General features: G+C 42.1%; 1 long non-coding RNA gene across 2 annotated transcripts in view; it reads right to left on the minus strand.

Annotated features, from left to right (window-relative positions):
- LOC117015234 (uncharacterized) overlaps positions 1 to 21779 on the minus strand; it is a 49093-nt gene extending 27314 nt beyond the window's left edge. For both annotated transcript variants that reach the window (XR_004421682.1, XR_004421681.1), the window contains exons 1-2: positions 21582 to 21779; positions 20760 to 21143 (exon numbers count right to left, since the gene is read on the minus strand). This is a non-coding gene — a long non-coding RNA (uncharacterized LOC117015234). The remainder of the gene's footprint in view (positions 1 to 20759; positions 21144 to 21581) is intronic.
- Positions 21780 to 22769: the final 990 nt, after the last annotated feature.

The raw sequence follows: 22769 nt of genomic DNA on the forward strand, positions 1-22769 counted from the left end.
TACGTCTCATTTAGTGCCTTTGGAAGTTAGTTTCCGTGGATCCGTTATGTTCGATCACAGTTGACTCCTTTTGGTTGCAAATTCAGTATTTCCTGATTTCTGTTTAATTAAGTCTGAGTTCAGGTATATTACCAAGCAGAGCTGTATTCTAATCCTTGTCACAGCTAAGAATGGCAATAGTGTGTACTTGGTCCAGGATTAAACAATGAAGCATGAGTGGGGCCAGGGAGAGACATAAGATTTCCTTCTTAAAATCAGAATCCTACCTTTTCTTTAATGTCCATCTCCTCTAAGAAACTTTTTCCCATCTTCCCAGTTGCGGTTAATCGTTTTTTCACTCTATTTTCTTATACCGACAAATGTGTGTGTGCGCACGCACGCGTGTGTGTCAGTATAGGACTGTTCACAGTCTTGAATTAAATTCAGTTATCTTGCACCAACCAACTCACCCACCACAAACTAAACTCTAGATTACAGCCTCCTGAAAGATAAGATCTATGCCCTATACCTTTTTAAATCTTTAATGCTCTAACACAGAGATTAGTACGTATTAGGAACTCACTAAGTAATGGCAGGATTGAGTGGCTATCAAGGAGAGAAGGTTTTGCAGTCACACTTGAATGTGAATCACTGTTTACTAAACTCACTCTAGTTACTTTTCCCCTCTGGATTTTTTTTTAATCTCTAAAATGGGCAGATGATAACTATTTTGTAGGGGACCTTCTTAGTATTAAATGCTAGCAAAATTCATAGGTTCAATAAACATTAGTTTCCTTCCTCTTCAATTTCTAGCTCATTGGCTTTCCTGAGATCATGAGGAGTTTCTTTAAATGGAAAAAATCAGAATAAGTCTCCCTGACTCTCGTCTTCCAAGTTCCTTGCCAATGATCGGCTATCGGTGGCTTCTGGTTCCCAGCAGCCCACAGTCCTGCAGATTCTCTGACTCTCTGACTAAATCCTGGAGTCACAGCACTGCAGCTGTTTTTCTAAAAGCCAGCCAGGCAGGGCGACTTGAGGACCGTGGTGTTCCTCTGCCTGCCACTGCCCTTCACAGCGTTCTGTCTGCACAAAACCTGCGCTCTCAAGCCTCACAACTGCTTGCAATTCAGCAAATGTTTGACTGCTTACCGTGTTTCAGGAACGGTGCTAAAACCAAAAGAGATTAAGAAATAGACTAAGGTATAATATTACCCTTAAGGTACTCAGTCTACTGGTTTCCACACAACAGAATTGATGCCAGCCAAAAAAGGAGATGTGCCCCTGGGTGCTTTCCGGGACTCCAAAGTAGAAAATATTCTCTAGATCTGGTCAGAAAAGGCTCTGCAGGGACAGTGGCACCTCATCAACAGACTTCTGGTATTATCAGAGAAAATGATTCAAATAACTACCATTTACTGACTGCCTCCTACGTGCCATGTGATTGTAAGTTAATCCTCATGAAAATCCATTCAGATAGGCTATTGTCATCTTCAGAGAAGCTAAGAAATGTGCGTAAGACAGGCATACAGCAGAACCAGCATTTGGGCTGAGATCTGTCTGATTCGAACAACATGCTAGCTCCTACACGACACTGGATGAAATGGAGAGCAAAACCCAGCTTCAGATGTGGAAGACAGCTTTAGGTGGGGACAACGGGATTTAGGAGGATGTCAGTGAAGTTTTAGGCCAGGAACCATGTCACAACGTTTTTTTAAAACTCCCACAAAGCCTAGCGCAGGGCAGCGCACATTGAGGCCCTCAAGAAATATTTTTGAATAAACAAATGAATGATGATCGCGATTAAAAAACAAAAGGACACATTCGTTTGACCCCTAAAAGCTAAGGTAACTGTTTTTAGTGTGGACTAGCTCTAGAGTTAAAAACTGAAGTGCTGGCAGCCTTAGGGGGTCTCCCACACTTTCCTGAATTTTACCTCTAGATGCCCCAGACTGACGATTCCAAAATACTACTTAGCACATGAAAGGTCTGCATTTAAGACTCCCCTGGTTTGGGTTAAGGCCTGAAGGAGCTCTCCATGCTAGTCCATCCCCTCGCTCTGTCTGGGCTCCCTCCTCTACCACGTCCTGGAAGGACGCCCTGATTACGCCCAGTGCCTCACTGCTGCTTCTTCCCTCTGCTCTACCTTGTCCCTCCCCCATACACACACACACACTTACCTACACGTGGGTGACCTTCCAGGCACAGGTCAGTCCCTCCCCACCTCTCTGCGAGCCTCAGCTCTCTACACCTTCCTCCATACTTTGGTAACTTTTTTTTTTCTATTCATTGCAACTTCATTTTTCATTATTGACAACACCAAAGAACTATGTACACTTTTTGCTGTTCACTCTGTGCCCGGTACTTTCTATACTTACATATTGACATACTCATTGATCCTTACCAAATTCCCATGCAATAGGTATTATTATCCTCATTTTTCAGATGAGGAAATTGAGACCCAGAGAGGTTATACAACCTATCCCAGGTCACACCTGGAAATCAAATTCAGGTCTGAGGAACTCCAGAGACAGTGTTATTATATTGTATTATATATTATATTACTTCTCATTCACTCTGTCAATATTAATTCAACAATCATGATACCCCTACTATGTGCCATGCATTGTAGTATGTGTTTTGTTATAAGAGGGTCAGAGATGAATTACACACAAACCCAGCCTTCAAAGAGCTTTGAGACATACTCCTTTACATTGTCATTTCTCTTTTTCTGTATTTTCAGTCTCTCCATGCCTGCTATAACTATACTTGCACATCATGCAGAATCTTTTCCATCAGATTACAAATGCATGAGGTCAACAATTGGGGGAGGGATTCTCAAGCAATGCTATGTTTTCAATATTTAGCTCAGCATCTCACACATAATTGATACTCAAGAAATATGTGTTGAGCACGTGAGTAAAAGGAGTGAATGAATGAAAGAATGTTAAAAGGGGGTGACGATGTGGAAAGAGAAGAGGGGGAGGAAGCAGAGGATAAAGTCCTCTGCTTCCATACCCAAGACCCCCAAGGGAACAGCATAAATATAGCAGTTTGAGAGCAAGAAGGAATTTAGTATTATTTCCACTGCTTAGCTGATGGATGGGAGTCAAATCGTTCCCATGTTGGCTCTCTGGCCCACGGGGCTGATTGATAGGCCCTGTACAATGTCCCTGCTCCCACACCAGGAAGAGAGGACTCCAGGTCCAGGGTTCCCAAGTTCAATAGCCTTTTCTTTTTTGCCTTAAAAAAAAATTGCTGAGGCATGAGATACTTCCGTTCTCCACTGGCATCTTTGCACTGTGCCCAGAGAAACAATCATATCACGTTCAGGAAGGCAAGGGCCTGCAAAGGCGGGGGGAACAGGAACTGTCCCCACGGATGTCCCCCCCGGGGGAGACAGCCAGGGGCTGAGAACAAATGCTGTGTGAAAAGGAAAGCCAGACTTCACCAGAGGTTCCAGGTTGAGGGGCTGGCCCTTCCCAGCATCCAGCAGAACCGTCCGCCACACAGTCCGGGAACAGCCTGTTATTCTCAAACACACACACTTTTCCTTCCCTACCCCCAGCCTCCTACACGCATACATTAAATCCCATGGGAAAGCTGAACAGGGGGGTTTGTACTGCAGAGCGCGCTCCAGTTTCTTAGTGAGGCCTTCACCTGAAAAGCACCCACCTCTCAAATATTAGGTTGGTGCAAAAGTAATTGCGGTTTAAAAGGCTAATAACTGCAAAAACCGCAATTACTTTTGCACCAACCTAATTCATGTCCATAAGCCCAGCTCCAGTCTGGTGGCTCTGCTCACTGTCCCCAAACATGTCAAAGCCAGTCTCACTCCAATCCATCCTTCACTCCCCTTCCACATACTCCCTTCCCTCTCTCTCTTGTTAGTTCTTCCCCTTGGGTTCTCCACCCAGAGCATCTCAGCCAGAGTTCCCTCTCTCGTGTTTGAATTCCAGCAGCACTTCCTGTCTAAGTCATTGCTTCCTAATCTTATTCACTCATGGAATAGAAAATAATTGTGTTTGAGGAAAAGATTGTCTTTTCCTCTACATTCATAACTTGATTGATATTTGTCAAAAATCAATCAACTAGGGGCGGCCGGATGGCTCAGCGGGTTAGAGCGCAAGCTCTGAACAACAGGGTTGCCTGATCCATTACCACATGGGCCAGTGAGCTGCGCCCTCCACAACTAGATTGAAGGACAATGACCTGGAGCTGATGGGCCCTGGAGAAACACACTGTCCCCCAATATTCCCCAATTAAAAATAAAAATCAATTGACTATATATATATATATATATATATCTGTAGATATCTGTAGATGTATAGAGATATAGAGGTATAGATATAGAAATATAGATATATATCTTTCTGGACTCTATATTCTGTTCCATTGATCTATTTATCTATCCTTACATTAATACCACACAATCTTAATTACTATAGTTTCAAAGTATTCATTTTCAGAAATGTGAAGTCTCCAAATTTGTTCTTTTTCCAAATTATTTTGACTGTTCAAGTCCTTTGCATTCTACACAAATTTTAGAATCAACATGTCAATTTACATTTTTAAAAATCCGCTAGGATTTGATTGGAATTGTACTAGATCAATAGATCCATTTGTAGAGAACGGGCACCTTAGCAATATTGATTCTTCCAACACACAAACGTGATATATCTCTCCATTTGTTTATGTCTTCTTTTTTTAAAAAAAATTTTTGTTAGTTTCGGGTGTACAAAAAATGTAATAGTTAGACATTTATCATTTATATCCCTCACACAGTGATAACCCCCCTCCCCCCATCTACTACCCCTCTGATACCGCATACAGCCATTACATTTCCACTGTCTCTATTCCTAATGCTGTACTCCGCTTCTTGTACAGAAGAAGTATATATATATATATATATATATATATATATATACACATACACACACACATATATACATATATATACATATATATATAATTGTAGTTGACATTCATGATTGTTCAGCTTCAGCTTCAGGTGTACAGTGCAGTGATCAGGCATCTACATCATCCCTGAGGTGGTCTCCCTAATGAGACAAGTGTCCGTTGGATACCCTACAAAATCTTTACAACATTATTAATTACATTCCCCAAATTGACTTTCGTATCCCCGTGGCCATCTTGTGGTTACCCATTGTGCTTTCTGATCCCCTCACCTTCTCCCTTATCTCCAACCCCCTCCCATCTAGTAACCCTCAGTTTTTCCTCTATGTCTCTGAGACTCTTTCTGATTAGTTCATTCATTTATTCTTTTCTTTAGATTTCACATATAAGTGAAATCACATGGTATTTGTCTTTCTCTGTCTGACTTATTTCACTTACCAGGATGTTCTCTAGGTCCATCCATATTGTTTATGTCTTCTTGATTTCTCTCAATGTACTGTGCTTCTCAGTGTAGAAATTTTGCATTTCCATTAAATTTATTCCTAAGTATTTGATGTTTTTGATACCATTGTAATATTTTTACATTTTTTATCTTCTAATTTTTTACTGCTAGTATATACAAATACAATTGACCTTTGTATATTGACATCATATCCCATAATTTTCTAAATGCACTTATTAGTTCCAGTAGGGTATTTTTTAGATTTCTTAGAATTTTCTACATATACAATCATGCCATCTAAAAATAAAGATAATTTTACTTTTTCTTTTTCAAACTTTATGCCTGTTGTTTCTTTTGCTTGCCATATTTCACTAGCTAGGGCCTTCCATACAGTATTGAATAGAAGTAGTGAGAGCACTTTTTCTGATCTTAAGAGAAAAGTACTCAATATTTTACTATTAAGTACAATATTAGCTGTAAAATTTTTCATAGATGTCCTTTATCAGATTGAGGGGATTCTATTCCTTCTCTGGTGAGCATTTTAATCATGAATGAGTGTTGAATTTTTAAATTTTTTTCCTGCATTTGTTGAGTTGATCATATGGCTTTTGTTTTTCATTTTATAAATGTAGTTAATCAAACTGATTGGCTTGCAAATGCTAAACTATCCTTATAGTCTTTGGGTAAACTCCGCTTCATCTTAATATGGTTTTTTTTTTAAATTATTTTTAATTATTCTTTTTATACATTACTAAATTCAATATGTCAATATTTTGTTGAGGACTTTTTAATCTATGTTCTTCAAAGATAATTGTCTTCAGTTTTCTTTTCTTATAAAGTCTTTTATCTGGTTTGTATAACTTCATAAAATGATTTGGGAGTATTCTCTCCTCCTTTGTTTTCAGAAAGAGTTTATGTAGAAACAGTGTTTTTCCTCCTTAGACGATTAATAAAATTCACCAATAAAACCATCTGGACCTGCAGTTTTCTTTGTGAGAAGGCTTATGATAATGATTTTTTCTCATTTTTATTCAATTTTTAAATTTTTTTTGAATCAATTTTTAAGTTATGTTCTCCAGTGTATTTGTCTATTTTTATCTAAATTGTAATATTTATTGACATAAAATTGTCCCTAAATTTTTCTTCTGGTCCTGTAGCATCTATTAATATAATGACATTCTTTCTATCATTCTTGATTTTGAATTTTTTCCCTTAATCAGCCTTGCTAGGGACTTATGGATTTTATTAATCTTTTCAAATAATCAAATTTTGGCTTTATTAATTTCTCTATTATTTGTATTTTTTTCTATTTAATCAACCTCAGCTCTTTATTATTTCCTACCTACTGTTTTCTTTGTGTTTAATTTGGTCTTCTTTTTTCAGCTTCCTAAATTAGAAATGTAGACCATTGATGTTAAACATTTCTTTTCTAAAAAAAAAGTATTTAAAGCTTTAAATTTCCCTTCAAGCATTTCTTTAGGTATGCATCAACATTTTCTTTATTATTATTTAGTTAAAAATATTTTCTAATTTCTCTTGTAATTTCTTCTTCGAGACATGAGTTATTTATACATGTGTTGTTCAATTTCCAAATATTAGGGGATTTTTCCAGGTACCTTATTGTCATTGTTTTTTTATTTAATTTTATTGTAGTCAGAGAATATAGTCTGTAAGATATCAAACTTCTGAGAGTTATTTTATGGCCCAGCATATAATCCAAATGGGGAATGTTCCCTGAGCACTTGAAAAGAATATTTATTCTGCTGTTATAGCATGGGGTGTTCTATAAATGTCAATTAAGTCAAGTTGTCGATTGTGTTGTTCAGCTTCTTAGCCTTACTGACCTTTTATTACTTGTTCTATAAATTACTTAGGGAAAGTTATTAAAATCTCCCACTATAATTGGATATTTGTCTTTATTCCTTTTAGTCCTGTCACATCTTTCTTTTGTTATTGGATGCATTTATGTTTAGGATTGTTATGTTTTCCTGATGAATTGACCCTTTTATCATGGTGAAATGTCCCTCTTTATGTCTGGAAATACTCCTTGGCCTAATGTCTACTGATATTAACATAGCCACACCAAGTTGCTTCTATTTGCTGTTTAACTGTATATCTTTTTTCCATCCTTTGACTATAAGTGTATATGTTTGTTCTTTGTATTTAAACTCTGCCTCCTATAGATAACATATACTTGAGTCTTGATTTTTCTTATTCCATCTGAAAAAAAAAATCTATCTTTTAAGTAAAATGTTTAGTCCATATTCATTTAACGTAATTATTGAGATCATTGGGCTTAAGTCTACCATCTTGCTATTTCTTTTCTACTTGTCCCATCTGGATTTTCCTGCTCTATTTCTCCCTGTCTGATTTCAGTTTTTTTGATTAATTGAACTTTTTTGGTATTCCATTTTATTTCTTCTGTTGGCTTGTAAGCTGTATTTCTTTGGATTTCTTTTCTTAGTTGTTGCGATAGACACTCCCATTGGCATTTTTAACTTATCATAATCTATTTGGAATCAATATTATACCACTTCATATGAAATGTAAGAATCTTACAACACTATACTTCCATTTATTCTTCTATTCTTTGTGCTATTATTGTCATATATTATACTTGCTATGTCTATTATATACATCACAATATATTCTTATTATTTTGTCTTTAGTGATCACTTATCTTTTAAAGAAATTAAGAGGGGAAAAAAAGATGGTGTTTTACATTTACTTACATTTTTACACTCTTCGTTCATTCCTGTACATCTGAATTTTCATCTGGTATCATTTTTTTTTCAGCCTAATAACTATCCTGTAGCATTTTTGGAATGTAGGTCTGCTAGCAACAAATTCTCTTAGCTTTTTATTTATCTAAAAATGCTTTTATTCCACTTCATATTTTAGGAATATTGTCATAGAATATTGAATTCTGGGTTGACGGGGCTTGTTTTTCTTTCCACCTATGAAATATGTCATTCCATTTTCTTCCAGCCTTCATGATTTCTTATGAGAAGTCAGGCTCTAATTTGTTTCAGTGTTATCATTATTGTGGTCACTATTTCAGTTGTTCTGAAATTAAAGTTAGAGCCACATTGAGTCCATTCTTAAACTAAGCTAATTAACTCCTAAGCAGATATAAACATGAACTCCATTTGACTATACTAGTGGAAAAAAAGACCAGTTTAAAGAGGTTATGAAAATCATGAAACTTAAAACTAACAAGAGGGAGAAAAAAGATCCCTTTGGGACCATAGGTTTTTTTATTTTCAAGAATAAAAGAAATGGCAACAGGCAAAATCATACAATTGGAAGTTTAACGTTTTATAAGGCAGCTGGAGAGGACTCAGAGGAGAAGACTGTCCAAGGTTGACTGCTTATGGACAGTACGAGATGAAGGAAGATTGGACACTAATCTTCTTGATGTTCTTACCTTGCTATCTGTGCACAGTTCTTCTACTGCCTCTTCTTCCAATCTACTTTAGCAGTCAGCCAAACAGCAACCAACTGGTCTGGTTATAAAAAAATTTCCCACACCCAGGAATGGTTACAATAGGATTTCAAAAATGCAATTTACAAGCAAAAATTTACAGCAGGAAACATGAAAGGAACTGGGTTATGCATAAACCATGAGACATATCTGCCAGGGCCCTCTTCCTTAAAAGGTTGGATCTAATTATACAGGGAGCCATAAAGGGAAGGGAGTTAGCATAAATGACCCCCAGAGCTTCACATTACCAAGACTGAGGGAGCAGGGCTAGGGGAGGACGTTGGTGTCTCTCTAAACAGAAATAACTCGAGCTTGGCGATGAACTATGTGTCCCTTTTCTCTGTGATCGTCTGGGTCTGTGTCCTTTTTATGCTCTTTTCTATTTTGCCAGTTACGTGTGTCAGTTTCTTTTATCCAAGTTCTCTCCTGACTGATTATCTCTCACTTGAATGGGCACATGAAAGCACAGGATCTTCTACTCCCACCTCAAAGCAGAAGTCTTATTTCCTAGCCTTTCATTCCGGGGCCCACCCAATAAAGCATGCTGAACTTCACGTGATATAAGATCTGCTTCCACTAATCCCCACTTTAAAGCTCAGTTGTCGATTCTTCCCTTCCCTCCCCTCCTTGTTTCTTTATCAAGAGAAAGTAACTAATGTTACCAGAGTCTTGAACTCCGGCTGCTATCTCTATCTCTACATTCTCCAAAGGACGGGTACCACGTAATGGAAAAAACACAGGCGCTCAAGTTCAGGAGGCCTGGATATAAATCCTGATTCTGTCACTTCTTAGCACTGTGACCTTGGACAAGTGACGTACTATATTTAACTTCTGTTCCCCCATCTGTGAAATGGGAACAAAAGAGCTACTTTCTAGGGCTTACATGATGATTAAATGATACGATGTATGTAAAGGAGTAAGCCATATAATGTGTATTTAGTAAGTGTTAACTATTAGAAAAAAGACTCTTCAATTTTAGGTATATAATGTTTTCATTTTTCATAGTAACATTGACTTTCATATCCACGCATGTCTAACTCTTAGAATGTAATTGGTTCATGAGAACTACATTGTGTTATTCCCTAATTCGCATAAGTGATGGACAGTAGGAGACTTTATTGCTTATAGTTTTTTTGTGTGTTTTTTTTGTTTTTTAAAGATTTTATTGGGGAAGGGGAACAGGACTTTATCGGGGAACAGTGTGTGCTTCCAGGACTTTTTTCCAAGTCAAGTTGTTGTCCTTTCAATCTTAGTTGTGGAGGGCGCAGCTCAGCTCCAGGTCCAGCTGCCGTTGCTAGTTGCAGGGGGTGCAGCCCACCATCCCTTGCGGGATTCGAACCAGCAACCTTGTGGTTGAGAGGACGCGCTCCAACCAACTGAACCATCCGGGAGCTCAGCGGCAGCTCAGCTCAAGGTGCCGTGTTCAATCTTAGTTGCAGGGGGCGCTGCCCACCATCCCTTGCGGGACTCGAGGAATTGAACTTGCAACCTTGTGGTTGAGGAGAGCCCACTGGCCCATGTGGGAATCGAACCGGCAGCCTTCGGAGTTAGAAGCATGGAGCTCCAACCGCCTGGGCCACCGGGCCAGCCCCCACTGCTTATAGTTTTGATCAAGAATTTGTTGTGAAAAACAAAAGAAGTTGTTGTGCTCCCTTTTTTTTTTTTATCGTTAGAGTTCCAACCAAAATGGATGATGAATTAATAGAACTGAACCAATCTCTCTGCTCCAGTAACTGACAGAACCATTCCTCAATCTATTTCCACTCACCCCTGGGGCCTTTCCCACTCACTTATCAGTAGAGTTTGGAGAAGAAAGTTGGCCTCCTTCAAGAGAGAAAATTCCAGCAGAAACAGTGGCCCAGGCTTTAGGCAGGAGTAACCTGTGCCCATCCAGGGACTAACCACCCATCCAGATAAAGTACAGAGTAGGTAATTGCTCCATCTTTAATTAGCATGTCACAGCTTTCAAAGGACTTTCATATTTCTAACCCTCTGGGAAGGCCAACTCTTTATTACATACATATTTAGCATTCTGTATGTCTCCTTCATTGAGGCAATATTAATTTAATGATTACTTGTGTATATTATTTGTTTGAAGCCTATCTCCTGGACCATGTCTAGCTAGTGTGCCATTGAACTTTCAGCTCCTAGGCCAATGTCTGGCACGGAATAGGTACTCAATAAATATCTGTTGAATGAAAAGAAGTTACAACACTCATATGCCCATCACTCTCTAATAAAATATTTTTAATCAAGCCAACAGGCTTAGTTGGAAAATTAATCTACTGCCAACCAAACACCGTAGTACTTTACACAGATTATCTCATCAAATCCCCAGAGCAATCATCTCCAACTACGGATGCCAAACACCATGACATTTTCCAAAGCCAAAAGCAAATATCTTTTTGGATAATCCTGCCTACTGCTCCACAGATAATCAGAAAAGGACTATAAACACCCCTACCTCTCCTTGCTAATGAATCATCATCCCATTTAAGAAGTCAGCAGAGTATTTTCTCCCCAATTCCATTTCATCAGTTTTACTTAAACAGTTGTCAACCCTAATAGGTTGTTTCTCCAGATTAATTCTCCTCACTTTTTTAGAAAGATGGATGGCTCATTGCTCTCATTCTGATCTTTCTATTCTTCAAGACTCTCCTCCTAGAAGATAAGGATGTGATTTAGAGATTGTCTTATCACAGTGGCCCAGGACCTAGAAAGCATCCTAAAATTCATAATATATATTTTGAAATGTTTAGGAAAATTTCAGATTTGTCTAGATTGCGCTTTCCTGATTTCTACCCACAGCTTCTTCTTTTTTTTCCTCTCTTGAAATTTTCTTGTTGAAGACTCTAAAAATAAACAAATAACCAAGGAAGTGTGATAGAAGCACTGAGATGTGCTTTATTCCTGGCATTACCCCAGATTCGCTGTAGCTGTGCCGAAGGCTGCCAACACAGTTGAATGACATGTCAAACACACCGTCCATGACCTTGCCTGTCGGGCAGTGCCAAAAGCTGCTTTGATTAATATTTATTTTTAAATACAATTGGTGTATGGGGTGGAGCATAGATCCCGCCTTTGCAAATTTCAGGCAAGGACGCAATCTATCTTTTTCACCTGTTTCTCCACCTGCAAGATTGGTATGACAAGAAAATCTTTCTCCCCATACTGATATATAGTAAAAAGATAGACTATACAGGACCCCTGCTGAAAAGGTGCCACGCAAGCACCTCCAAATTATCTGTTTTCCAGACTCTGCGTCACATCTCCCATCTCTCTAACAAGCATCCTTCAGCCACGTGGTTAGTCCCTGACCCCAGCATTGACCAGTTGCATAAGCAACACACAAATATTCATCTTAGTGCAAACTAAGTCCAATGAGAAAGGAATTCTCTTAAAACACACACCATAGAATTCCAGAGCCAGATGCAGATCCCTTATGGATAATCCAGGCCACAGCTTGGCAGGCAATGAGGGCTCCCCTACTCTGGGTACTTACTATGTAGCAGGAACCGTTGTCAGGGTTCTGCGTTCATTGGCCATCCAACCCGAACAAGTACCCTACGATGTAGGTGCTGTTATTAAACTGCATTTTATATGTAAGGAAAGTGAGGCACAGAGAGATTAAGTGCTTTGCTTCATATCCCACCATTAGTAAGTGACAGAGTCCAGATGTGAGCCAGCCGGCTTAGCCACTACCTCTGTTGTCTTTCAAGATAATAACAGCCACCATTTATGGGCCACCATTGGGCCAAGTACTTTACACAGATTATCTCATCAAATCCCCAGAGCAATCATCTCCAACTACGGATGCTAAAACCAAGACTGAAAAGAGTTAACTTACCAAATATTAGTGAGCGATAGGTTCAGAGCCAGGCTATCTGAGAGCACAGAAAGTACTAACCCATACTGAGAAAGCCAACAATGAACTCTCATGACAGAGGCTTCCATGCAAGACCCCCTCGTCCTCTAGGAGGACACGAAAACGCGCTTGCTGGATCTAGTGAGAAGAGAAGTTCCTCTGGAGTCTTCACTCCAATGGGATTGCAGACAGGGCACGGGCAGAATGAGTAGGAGCCTGGCTGGAGTCTCCGTTGATGCAGGCTGTAACTTTGGATCAGTCAGCAGGCTTTTGGAGGGCAAGCCCAAGGGGAGGCAGCAGAGGCCCCCTTTTAACCACTTCCATGGCCCCGGGAGCTATACCAACCCTGCCCCCAGCAACAGAGGCTGCCTGTAGCATGCAGGTAGAGGAGTTAAATTCACACAGCCTCAGCCATAATTCTTGGAATGGACTCTGTTACTCTAACCAGCATGGCCCCAGAATGTTTCTGTCTCTCTGAGGTCAAGGTCTGCGATCTGCTAATGTTTGCCCTTTGTTTTGCCATCACGTGAACCAACACTCTGCATAATTTACTTTTGCCCTCTCCTAATCCAATATTGCCCCTGGTACAATCAAGGGTACAGTAGAGTTTTGCGGGGCCAGAGGAGACAGGGGCAGATCCAGGGAAGGTAGCAGAGCATCTTGAGGCTCTCAGGTTTGGTGGTGCTGGGTTTTAGCGTGGAAGGAGACAGGGTAATTATTTTGGTGATGAAAGGGGCTAGTGAATAGGAAGAAAAGAAGAAGAGAAAGGGGTCCCCTCCGGGGCAACAAGTTCCACCAGTGTAAAGGCCATTATACAGTGAAAGGGAAGGCAACCAGAAGACCGGCCCAGGAAATGTGTTCATACAATAAACAATCCCCCCAGTTCAAGCCCAGGTCTTGCCCCTTTCATTTCCTACCCTCTCAGCCCCTCCCATTTAGACCAGGCCCATCTATTCTGGCGTGATACAAAGATAGAATTGGCCTCTATCTTGGCCACAGTCTCTGAAGATTTCCTAAAAATTCATGCATGGAGCAAAAAAGAGACTGCATCGCCCCCTAGTGACGCAAGGCCACTCCGTGGTGTTCTGGAAGCTTTCCTGGACTGCCCAGGCAGAAGGCACACTGTTGGAATAGGAATGACTTCCTTAGAAACTCTGACTGTCAAGTGACTTATGTTTTGTCAGAAGGGAGAGGTCTCCAGAGGCCATCACCCTGCCCCCACGACCCTCCCAGCCAATTTCCTGCACCGAGGAGCCAGACTTGTCAGCAATGTCTGTTTTGAGGATAGGTTGCCGCTGCAAGAAAACTCGCGCTTTGGTACGTCAGCAGATCTGGGCTGGCAAGGAAAAGAGAGTTCTGATGTCTTTGTTTCCATTTCTGTCCATTCTGCCAAGTTGAAGCAGACCGATTGTCATTTGTCTTACATCCAAATAAATAAATAAAAACCTCTCAAACCAAACACCATCACATATGTACCCTGAAGGAATAATGAATTACCTGTTTCGGCAAAGGAAAGAAAGGCCCAGAGAATCATATCCAAGCCCAGGGTGCGTGGAGGAGGCAGAGAAGGAGTTTTGTTGACTGGATAAACGTCTGGGCCTTGAGCTCCAAAGCCAGGATCAGAGCACCAAGTTTGGGGTACCCAGGTCAGCCCTGTCTCCCTGAGCTGCACTGCCTGCTTTCCCTGGACCCCTAGGCAGACACACAATGTTTCTGTGCTCTCTCTGGGTCTGTCTGAGGCTTGGCAACCACACTGGGGTCGCCTTTCTCCCAGCTTGCTCCGGTCAGAGGAGAGTGGACACGGGAGGGTGGTCAGGGCACCGCTGAAGCAGCCCCTACACAAGAGCCCAGAACCTGGAGTCCAGACCCATCCTGGCCAGCCCAGAAGCAGGGAGTGACAGCGGCTAAAGGAGCCAGCCTGTTTCCATAGATACGGATTTCAGTTGCATTTTATGACAGCCGTGCCAGGCTGCCTGAAGAGGCATTGTTTGGATGCCTGGGGACCCACTCGGAAGGAAAATGAAGAAGCTACTCAAAAAAATAAAAAAATAATAATAAAAATCCAAGTGGTTTCTCTCCCAGTTTCAGACCAAGAGCCCCCTCTGCCCTCTAGGGAGGTACACATTTGGGGGTGAGAGATGAGCCCTGGGTCGTGGTGAGCAAAGCTGCCATGAGCTGTACCTACCCACTACTGCTAATAGAACCCCTCTTTTCGGTGGATTTAGAATTCCCATCTCAGCTTTCTCAACACTCTTCTGTATCCTTTGCAAGCTCTCAGACTTAAGCTACAATGGGACTTGTTACCAGGATGTCCCCCTACACAGTTAGGGGGAGCAACTAACATGCCTCAGTGGGTCTCGGGGGCACATCTGGAGCCCTATGACTGTGGTAATGTTGGGAGGGTTAGAAGTCTGTCCTCTGGGGATCCCACAGCCTCCCTGTTCTGTACCCAGAGCCCCTTCATGCCTGCGAGAGTGTAATCCGTCTTTCACCTATTTTGGTGGACCCTCTGGAGAAAAGGGGCCTGGTGCCCACAGAGCCTGGCCTTGGCAAGTCCTCAGAAGCACAGACATTGAAGGAAATCCCAGCTTCCTCAGTAGCCACAGGACCTGGGGAAGTACAGAGCCCTCGATCAGAAAGTCTTCAGGAAATGGACTGCCTCTTCCCCAGTGTTTCCTGGGAGGGTGGGCTGGGGGCGTGAATTGGCCAAGGCCCTTCAAACTAAGCTTTTTCAGTTCTTTATAAATTCGCAAGAGTGAGCAGGTAAAGACTCCAACTTCAGGGACCAGACGACTGAACACTGCGGTGCCATTCTCATGAGAAAGCGACATACTCCTTCAACAGTTGGACCTGCAACATCTTGGCACAGTGAGTCTGCTTCTTAGGAAGTGCCAAGGTCACGGGGTGCAGGATTCCATTGCCATTTTTAGGGGGAAAGCAAACTCCAAGTGTTTTGAAAGCCTTGTGCCCTACCGGGTCAGAGACTAAAGGATCCCAGCCTTTTGGTCAGCTCCCTTGGTTCTCACACACGGTGCTGTCTCCCTCCCGTGTCTGAAATCATAGGAACCAGATCCGCCTTCCCACTTCCCCGCCCCTTTTTTCCTGCAGCTTTTTCTTCCTAGAACCATGTGGGCTGTTCCCCCTGGATCTGCTCATCCACAAAAGGTCACCTTCATTTACCCCAAGGGGCCCTGTCCTGCCCTTCTCAGGGGACCCCCAGTGGACGTTCTCAGGTATCTTCCCATCCCAGAAAAGGAAGAAAACAAAGAAAGATAAGTATATTTATATAATATATAAATATATTTATATATACTGGTGACCCACCCCCTGGTGACTCCTTGTGAGGGCTGCCACTGGGGCTTTGACAAAACAGGGCTCAGCCTGATCTCCTGTGGAGGGCTCAGCCTGGAGCCGGAAGACTCCCCTTACTCCCAAATTCAAACCATCAACACCCTGAAACCCTCGTTTCCCTTTCCCACTTCTTCATCTGCATCTCCTGCCATTTCATCTACCCGGAATGCCGTTCTCTCTACTTATCAGTCATTCATTTATTCACTTAACAAAAACCCACTGATTTCTTTCATTTCCCCAGCTTCCGTAAAACAGATATGAGTAAGACACACTTCCTGCTCTCAAAAATCTCACAGACTAGTGGGGGAGACAGACACACAAAGGAATCATCCAAACAACAGTGTAGATAGGGCGAGAGAAGAATTTCCTGGAGAAGGGATAACCCACAGTGATCCGTAATGGATGAGTCAGAGTTGGGGGAAGGGAGGCCCAACGTAGAGGGCACTGCATGGGCATCAGGGTGATGTGTACCGGAAACTCAGTAGACTATAGATGCAGAGGGTCAAGTGCAAAGCTATGAGTGGCAAGAGATGGGCTAGAGTAACAGGCAGGCTTCAGATGGCAGAGGGTCTTGTACGCCATGTGAAAGGCCCCTGGCTTCATCCCGCAGTGGTTCTTGAGCCTTGTTTCCTGGGGGCCCCTTGTTTCTGAGGTGCCTGAGAGGCAGGACTAGGGGCCTGCCACCCTCCATCTGAGTGGCTAATTTTTATAGTACTGAATTCCAAAGTAAGGTTTAACTTGAAATTAAAAGGTTGACCAATCCCTCTGGTGTAATAGCAAGCTACATACAGAAGGGTCGTAAGTCTGGGAAGGATGTGGTCAAGTTTGTGTTTCAGAAAGACGCTCTGGCTTCTGGGCCTCACTTCCAACCAAGCCTCAGGGCAGTCTATTGCCTAAGGAAAGCTCTGATGGTAATAAATGATTTACAGCAAAAATGAAGGCTTCTTCGTTACATTTGTGATCATCGTTGCTAAACTTATTTAATTCAGAGGGAAGAAAATGAAGTGGGGAAACCCCTCTCCCGGCTTGGGCTTCAGACAGCGGATCTTAACCAGCTGGCTGAGTTGGTGGCTCCATCTAGTGGTATGAGTGAAGCATGACTCCCACAAGGAACCAAGCCTGTTTGCAAGATTAACCCGAGTCACATTTATTTGTGAAATTCTGTGTTCTTTTATTTACCTCTCCAAACAACTCAGCAAGGTATGTCTCATTGTTTACCCGTGTTACAGGTCAGGAAACTGAGGGATGTACAGGAAATAATGTTTGTTTTGAGTCTTCTTTGGACTAGGATCCATATTGGATGATATTTATATGCGATTGGCTTTATCCCTACTTCAGCGGTAAAGAAACTGAAGTCCTTGGTGATTGAGAGGCCAAATAGATTAATCCATAGACAATGAAGTTTTCCATGTTCTGTCTGATGAATTTAGTCAGATTTAAACCCCTTACTTAGGTTTAAAAAAAAAAGGTGGTAAAGGATTAAGAAAGAGTTTCTTTTGGAATTCAGGGTAACTGGCCCAGACTACAGCTATGTTTTTTGTCATAAAGAAAAGACAAAAGAGGGAGGTTCCTCCCCATAGAAGAGCAGAAAAAAATGCCTGTAAAGAAAAAACATAACATTCTTGCTCACTCTTTTTCCACCCACACATGATATCTGACTATAAGTGCACATCAGGCATCTGGAATCATAAAGAGGCAAAACAAAAACAAGAAGCAGAAAGATACAGATGACCGCCAGGTTTTGTTTTCTGATTTGCAAATCAGAATAGGCCCTTAAAAACTGTGATCATGATGAAATCTGTTCCCCAAGGCACCAAGCTGATGAATAAAAATTATATAATTCCCTTATTATTAAAATTTAAAAGGCCAGTAGAAAAAAGAGGCTAAAAACTAGGAGGAGAATAGGCAGGCAGTACGCATATTGCTCTGACAATTCAGGGTTTCAAGAATCCTGGTTTAAATGTTGAACTGAAATAGAATAATGTATTCTGGCAAAATTTTTTTCTAACTGGTTTCCTGAATTTTAACAAAATGTAGAGGCCTTTCTAAACAAGTACAAAGTCAAGAAACCATACGTTTTTTTAACTGCAGATTTGAATAGGTAAGAATATAAATCTTCTGTACAGCAAAACGTACTCAAAGCAAAGTTATGGGTGATAGTTTGAAAAAATTTTATAATATATGTGACAGAGGAACAATAGCTATAGTCTAGTAAAAAAGAGCTTATAAATCAACAAGGAAAAGGTAAATAACCTACCAAAAATGAACACAGGATATGAGTAGGTAATTCAAAGAAAAAAAAATGCAAACAGCTAGTAAACATATGAGTCATTCCATCTTTCTAATAATCAGAGGAAAAATGCAAATTCAAATAACAAGATATTTTCTGCCCATCTTATTGTCAAAAATCATAAAGATGGAAAAATAGCCAGTGGTGGTAAGAACATATCGTGAAGTGACCTCTCACAAGTTCTATTTGGAGTGTAGTCTGGTACACTCTATTTTGAGAGTACCTACCAACTTTTAAAATGTACCTATCTTTTGATCAATCGATTCTATCTGTAGTAGTACATCCTCCAAAAATATCCCTACATGTGCTCAAACAAATGTACATATGGATGTCTATTATTTTAAAAATCAGTAATAGGAAAAGAAATAGAAGCAACCTATATGTCCTTCAATAGAAAATAGACTGAACAAATTTACAAGATGTCCTTATTATGGAATACTATTGTAGACATTAAAAGGATGAGGTTGATCTATGTGTACTAGAAAGATCATGAAGATATATTAAATAAAAAAAGCAAGACACACAATAATATACAACACATTGATGATATATACGTGTATATATATACATATATACGTATATATAGTATATATACGTATATACATACATATGATATACATACATATATACATATATACATGTATATATGTATATATGTATGTACATATATATACATATACATACATATATATACATATATATATACACACACACACACACACATATATATATGGTCTGGGAGAACACACACCAAACTGTTAAGCATGATTACAGTGATGATCGGATACAAAGAAAGTCATAAGGAGAGATTGTTACTTTTTATCCTACAGGTTCCTATATTATTCAATTTCTTTTCCAGTGTGTAAGTATTAAATTACATTTGTAATTTAAAAATTATATACGGATATATACAAAGTAAATTAATCTATTTAGAAAACATTTGCAGTGTTGATTTTTCAGACCAACAACAAAAGATTTTTAAACCCCCAAATGTTAACTGCTTAGCACAAAGACCGGAGACGCCAAAGGCTCTGAAAGGTCAACACTGTAGAATTCAATCTCATAATTAAAGGAGACAACGTGGACAGCCAGAGCAAACATGAGCTTTGGAGTCAAGCAGACGTGGTTCCAGTCTGGCCCTGCCCCCTCCTTTCTCTGACCAAGGCAAATTATAATAATAAATGGAGATAAAAGTGCCTACCCCTCAATCCTGATGCACACATCATCGATGTACAAAGCTTTTTTCTCCCCTTCTGATTTATAATGTTACCTGCACAGGACAGGCTCATATGGCGGCTGAGAGGCTGCAGGGAAGTCCACAGGTTGTTGGTTTGTTTGTCTTCTTCTGGATGGACCCAAATAAATGTTTCTAGGGCCCTGTATTGGTGGCAGAGTGTCAGGAAGTGCCGTGGGGTGTGGGAGAGGGCTGTACTGTAACAGTCCTGGGCTGGGCACCAGGCAGGATGAACAATTTCAATAGCGGGGGCTACCCTGAGTAGTGGTTCTGAATTTGTAGCAGGCATCAGAATCCCCTGGAGGGCTTGTTACCCCAGGTTGCTGGTCTCCCAGCCCAGAGTTGCGGATTCAGTAGGTATGGGGTAGAGATGGAGAGTTTGCACCCCTAACCAGTTCCCAGATGGTGCTGACCCAGCTGGTCTGGGGAACCACAGTGTGAGACCCACCAACCTAGAGCATCAATCACTGCTTCCACCCCAGTGGATTTTAGGCTGCAGCAGCCTCTTTCCCTACCCCTCTTCTGGAATGTTCTCTCCACACCTCCCGAGGCACCTAGAATGCCAGGACACTCCCTAGTTGTGCCTGAGGCCAATGGCCAGTGTCTATGGTCTGTGCTTCTCTCTCCAAGGTGATGGGGCAGCTGAGGAAAACCCAAGACTTTTAGTGGTCAGAGGACAGGAGTTGGGGGAATGGCTGAGAGCCAGACCCGGCCTGGCCTGGCTCCTGCCTGCTCTGTGTGCTCAGCACAAGGACGGGAAGTGTGTCCCCCTTCTGCCTAAGCAGATTGGGAAGATAACTTTGTTAGCAGGAGAAGCCTGGGCCGAGGGGTGGTGCTCCATAGAATTGGCACAGTCCGCTCTCACGCATGAGCTACTCCGTTCAATAGAGAGCCTGGCCTTGTCCTGACAACTTGTCCGTGCGGGCAATCCTCTCCCAAGTGAAAATGTCCCCCACCCCCCCTCCAGCCCACCCTTTGCCCCTCAGGCCACGGGAGCCCTTGAACCTCAGCCAAATGGCCGTGATGAACAAGAATCTCCATAAGCCAGCCAGGGAGAAGGGACAGAGAGGGCCATGCCTCACCTCCTAGTCCGCTCCAGGGGGCACAAACAAGAAAAAGCAGGTATTTATCGCTATACCGGCAAAGCAAAGAACCCTGGCTCGCCCCCCAATAATATCCAAACCTCCAAGAAGGGCTTACCGTATGCCAAGTACTGAACTCAGTTTTCCACACCGCGTTTTAGTTCATCACTACAACTCTTTGAGGAAGACCCTGGTTCCCATTTTTCACGAGAGAAAACGGAGGTGGAGACAAGGAAAGTCACTTATGCCAAGTCAGCTGGCTAGTGGTGACGCTGAGACGCTGTCAGTCCAAAGTCTGGCAGGAACCACTTCCAAGTTCAGTTTCCTACAAGATGGAGGCCCAGCCCTGAGGCCAGCTCAGGGGATTGGGAGCTGGGAGATCAGAGTCCCCTCTCCTTGGGCAGATGTCTGTGAGACCTCTTTGCACGCTGCATGTGCCAGGACTCAGCCATCTCTGTTCTCCAGCACAGTGCCAGGCACACAGCAACTGCTTAGCAAAAGTCTGTGGTGGATGGGAAAGGAAAAGTTACGCATTGGATGCTGGGTAGTACCTCATTTTTGGGTATTATTGGAGTTTTAGAAACAGGCGGGCAAACGAACCATAACTGGAGAGACTCAAAAGACATTTCCCAACCGGTTTTGTCTCGCCCGCTCTGTTTCCGCCCCTCTGGCCTCCTTGCTGCTGAGAGCCTTCTCCCTGGACTGTTCCCCCCACTCCCTCAGAGTTCAGAGCCAGGCCTGAGATGCTCAGGGAAGTGGCCCAACTCACCCACAGCTCCTGGTCCGGGCTTTCTCAGAGACCTATTCATCCTTGCATACCCCAGCAGCTGGGAGAGAGAAATTCTGCTTCTCCCAATGGCAGCCACCACAGGAAGCAACTGAGGACAGTTCCCTCAGGCCCCATATATCCGCCTGCCCTTTCACTCAAGCTAGGGCTTACCTGGTCTTCCCTAAAGAGCCTGCTGTGTAGGTGAGTCTGCACATGGAGGCAGCTGGGCCTCAGAGCTGCGCCATGACCTCAGTGTGTCATTTCCATCCTGAGCCTTGGTTTCCTCATCTATAAAATGAGGGGGTGGAACCAATGATCTCTTCTAATCATTCTCAGTTCTGGCATCTTCCCTGTGGAAAGCAGGGACTGTATGACGTTGGTCGAGGCACACTTAGAAACAAACCAACCTATGACCCTGGGGCACAGGACACAGCCATGCTCCGGGGGGAGGAGATTACAACAAACATAACCAACAAATGAAAAGGATTCACAGCGTTGCATGGGTGAGATACGCAGCCACCATCGTTATCAAAAGTCCTTTACACAAAACAGGAAAGGCAGTTATTATCATGTCTATTTCACAGATTGGAAAACCGAGACTGGGAGAGGCGGAGCAAGCTGCCTACCAGTAGGAAGCAAAAGAGCCACACCCAGAGCCAGGTCTCCTGACTGCAAATCCCACAATCTTCGCACACGTGACTGTTTCACTGTTTCTAAAACTCACCCTGGCAGAAGAATGCCACCATTAGATTATCTAAAATGTCACTAATCTAATAACCTATTCTATATGATTACAGAATACAAAATTGGAATTTGTATTTGAACGTGGTGAATCTCATGTTCTAGAGATTTCTTTACATCAAATGAAACAACAGGGCCGCCACGAGAAGACGTGAGAAACTGACTCTGATTTCTGCAGGGTACGAGTAGACAACGCATCTCTCAGTGACAGCTGAGATGAGAGCCTTCTCCCATCCCTTTCAAAACGTTCCTCCAGAGGTATGGGATGGAGTGCTTCTATTTTCAAGGACTTTGCAGCTGCAAACAGAAGAACTGACAACACAAATAATTCAATCAATTCGGTATTATTAGTAGAGCATTTTCAATGACAGCAGAGTAAATCAACCAAGTAAGTAGGTGCTAAATTAGAAAGCTAGATTCACCCAAATCTAACAGGCTTCTCCCAATGGCAGTCGCCGCATTGGTTTGGGGCTCTGTTGATAGTCCCTGTTTCTCCAGATTCTACTAGCATCTCTCACACAATGATGTCAGGTGATGGGGCCACTCCACCATATCAGCCAAGTTGGACTGGGAAGCCCTGGATGGGACAAGTTCATTCTCAAGAGAAGCTTTGTAAGT

Source organism: Rhinolophus ferrumequinum, chromosome 22 (genome assembly GCF_004115265.2).
Source record: "Rhinolophus ferrumequinum isolate MPI-CBG mRhiFer1 chromosome 22, mRhiFer1_v1.p, whole genome shotgun sequence".
Taxonomy (NCBI): domain Eukaryota; kingdom Metazoa; phylum Chordata; class Mammalia; order Chiroptera; family Rhinolophidae; genus Rhinolophus; species Rhinolophus ferrumequinum.